Source organism: Thamnophis sirtalis, unplaced genomic scaffold (genome assembly GCF_051295495.1).
Source record: "Thamnophis sirtalis isolate CommonGarterSnake01/CBP01778 unplaced genomic scaffold, rThaSir2_p1.2 scaffold_3, whole genome shotgun sequence".
NCBI lineage: Eukaryota > Metazoa > Chordata > Lepidosauria > Squamata > Natricidae > Thamnophis > Thamnophis sirtalis.
The window spans coordinates 21,850,267-21,854,340 of record NW_028261383.1 but is presented as its reverse complement, the minus strand read 5'-3'; positions in this window follow the sequence as shown (position 1 = coordinate 21,854,340).

The window sequence follows — 4,074 nt, the reverse complement described above, 5'->3', positions numbered from 1 at the left end:
CCTCCTGCAATCCTTTGCCAGTGCAAATGCTGACAGAGGCACCATGGGCCAGTCCGATGTTTTCACGACAGCCCTGCGGCATGGATTTAACCCCCCTGCGGCCCGCATCTGACCCTGGGCCTTGGGTTTGACACCCCTTCCTTATTGCATACAACTAAACATATAAGAGGCAAAAGTTGATGAGTTTGGAGAAGGTTTGAATTTCATTTTGAACTGCCGTTGAGAGTGTAGGTGAGAACACTGAATATTGGCCTCATCTGAATACTGGCTGATCATTTTGCTTCTCTTCCTGATGAAGCCGTCAAATGAATGGGCAAATTGTTAAGCTCAACAGTGGCTACTTCAGAGTTTGGAGAATCCCACCCTTGGGTCCTCCTAGCCCTTTCCCTTCCTCACAGGTCCCAATAGGTCAGTCGTCCCCCATAGGCTCCCCACATGGTTCCTTAGTCCTCCCACCCCCCCACAAACACAAACAGGATCTCCACTTCTACTGGATCCCTGCAGTCCTTAGGCCTGACTCCCACCCTACCAGGCATCACAGCCTCCTCCATACCTTTTGAAGATCTCTGAATCTCATGTGGGGAAAGAGAACAGGGCATGTATCTCTGGGCTGTGTGACTGCCTAATAGAAGGAGACATTCCTTTGACTGTGCCCGGGATTCATCCGTAGGCCATGCAGTGAACTTGTGGAAGCAGCTGTCATTTTGCCATGGCTGCCTGTGTCAATAAGGCGGCTGCTTCTTGGTCACTGGGAGTGGGACCAATTGTTCTGTTTTGCTACCTTAACACTTTGTAGAGCGTGTTAAGGAATTGCGGGTGCAATGAAAATGGTGTCTGCCTCTGGGAGATCTCCAAAAGGGCAGGCCATGTATCCCTGGGGTGCATGATGAGTGGACAAGTACCTCTTGGCCAGCATTGTGCTGCAGTTGCCAATAACAGCCAATGTAGTCCTAGGTTGCATCAAGAGAGGAATAATGTCAAGACAACAAGAAAATATAGAAATGCTTTATGCAATACAACACTTAGAATACATAGTTGAGTGCTGGTCACCATGATATAAAAACGTTGAGACACTGGAAAATGTGCACAGAAGAGCAACCAAGGGGGACAAGATAGCTGTTTTCAAGTACTTATGCATCTGACACAAAGAAGAGCAGATTGACTTACTCTCTAGGGCACCAGATGGCAGGATAAGAAGTAATGGGCAGAAGCTAGTTAAAATGAGGCCCAGCCTAGAAGATATACATATACATGTATATGTATATGTGTATATGGTATATATTTAAAGTCACAACGCCTGGTATGCCCCAATTATGGGAGGAAGCTAACTGCTTCCATTCTCAGTCCATCGGCTCGTCACAAGAGACCATCCAGACAGAAAGCCCAATATTTTAAGGTTGCCTTTGTTACATTTATACATACATACATACATACATGCATGCATGCATGCATGCATGCATATATTTTGTCAGAGCAATTAATCAGTGGAATAGTTTGCCTCCTGGTTTTGTGGGTCACTGGAGGTTTTCAAGAGTAGACTGGACGACCATTTGAGATGGATGGTTTAAGTGTCCTGCCTTGAAGAGCAGGTTGGACCAGAAGACCTCTGAGGTCCCTTCCAAGCCTATAATGCAATGTTTCCATGAATTTGGAGGCAGTTTAGAAGATAGGTAAAGAGCAACCACATGAACTTGCTTCTTGTGTCATTTTTTTTGGGGGGGGGGGGGAAATTATTCAGAAAATTAATATCAATAAAACTCGAAAAAACCCCACAAAGCTTTAAAAGCAAAGCAAAAATAGAAACAAGGTTTAAAAAGAATGCAAAAAAATGTGCAAAAACAGATTTACATACACTATCCCCTCCCCTTGAGTATTCATACGTATGTTGGAGCAATATGAGTTACCTCCCCTTGTGAAGCTGGCCGAAAATTTATAAAGTTCTACATCTATTTACAAACAATTTGATTTTCATCAATCTACTACACAGAGAGGCAAAGTGGTTAACAGGTGAATAAACAGCAAAATTAAAATCACATTAACAATTTAGTTTTGCATTTAATTTGTATAAAGTCCAGAATGGCTTTTTATTTACCATAATCATTGTCTGTGATCTGTCTGGGATGAAATATCTTTGTTTGATTCTTACGAATAAAACTTTTTCTTAATATTTTGGTGGACTACAATAAAACAAGTATTGTGTTTTATTCCTCAAAATCATAAATCTATGTTGTTGATCCATTTTCACCACAGTCCAGTCCAAATAGTTTTCCAGTTGGATATGGCAAGTCCATTTCCCAGCGACAACCAACTTCCCTTAAAAGTCCCTTCATCACACATCTAATCTGTTCACTCCAATCTGTAGAATCCACATCTCCTTCAGTCTTCTCCAACCAACCAGCAGTTTCCAAACCATGGTGAGGAATCTCTTAAGAAGTGGCTGTGCTCTCTATGGAAGCTTCTTGGAAGGAGCTCAGGCTCACCAAGGGATTCATTTCTGTGCGCTCATAATCCCAAACGCTTCCATCAGTTTTTCAGGCCATTTCCAGGCTCTTTTTGGAGCCATTTTTGTGCTGTTTTTGTTTATTTTGGGGTTGTTTTTAGGGAGTTCCTGGGGTGTATTTTGGCCCATTTTTCAGGCCATTTACGGGCTGTTTTGGGGCCTTTCTTTTGGCTATTTTTGGCCATTTTTCAGGCCCTTTTGGGGCATTTCTGGCCTGTTTTCAGGCTGTTGTCAGGCAGTAATTTGGGCTGTATTTTGGGATGTTTTGGGCCATTTTTGGCCTGTTATGGATTGCTTTTGGCCCAGTTATGGGGTTGTTCTTAGGCAGTTTCTAGAGTGTTTTGGGGCCATTTTCAGGCCATTTACTGGCTGGTTTTGGGCCATTTTGGGGGCTGCTTTTTGGGCAACATTTGGACAATTTGTGGGCCATTTACCAGCCCATTTTTGGGCCATTTTCAGACTGTTGTCAGATTGTATTCTGGGCGATATTTGGTGCTGTTTTTCAGGGTGTTTCCAGGGTGGTTTTTGGCCCATTTTTGGGCTGTTCATAGCCATTTTGTGTGCTGTATTTTGGGATGTTTGGCCGTTTTCTGGGGTGGGTTTTGACTCTTTTTCAGCCTGTTTCTGGGATGTTTTTGGGGCCGTTTTTTGGCCATTTTTAGACATTTTCAGGGCTGTTTTTTGGACCATTTGTTTTGCCATTTCCAGGCCATTTTCAATGTGTTTCTGAGAGGGTTTTGGGAGGCATTTTTAGCTGTTTTTCAGGGCCCAAAATGTGTGGTGGTGGGACCAGCCAATGGTGGGATTAGCCAGTTCACTGAACCGGGCCGAATTTTAACAACTGGCTTGCCCGAACCGATCCGAACTGGCTGAATCCCACCTCTGCCCAGAGGCCACCCTGAACTCAATGGGATCTGATGAGCTCACCTAGTCACTGGTCACTGCCGTGCCAGAGGTGGGCTGCCCTGCCGAGGGGGCATCCATTGTTTTCTACTATTAAAAAGTCTTGTTGCCTCATCTTGGTTTTGGCCAGAGCTTCTGCCAAATTCTGTCAAGGAGGGGCATGGTCCCAGGTCCCCTCACCACTTGGGTCTCCTGAGATCTGCCATGACCATCATCTAGCCGGAGTTTCAGGCTGGCCAGGCAGAACTGGGTGGGTGGACCCACTGGCTTGACTGAACTGCAACAGGGCCCTCAGTGAGGCTGCTGCCTCCCCCCATTCAACTCCCCACGCTGCCAGGACCAACGTTGCAAAAATGGCCTCACCAAACCGCTCCCAAAGCAGCACCATTGTTTGACTGCCAGGCTCGGTGGAAAAACTCCACCCCCCATCATCATCACCTTCAGACAGGCAACTCTCCCGCCACCGCGTCAAATAGCTGCCAGACAGAATCGATGTCAGTAGCAGGGTCCCAAACCACCAGCTGCCAATGAACTCCACCACCATTCTCCGGTGGGTCCCATGTCTTGTCCCACGTCCTGGACTGATGTAATGTGGGCCAGCTGTACATGTCCAAGGGCCTCAGAGTCCTTGGGGCATATATCTAACTGGGAAGCCCAATCGTCCTGCGCTG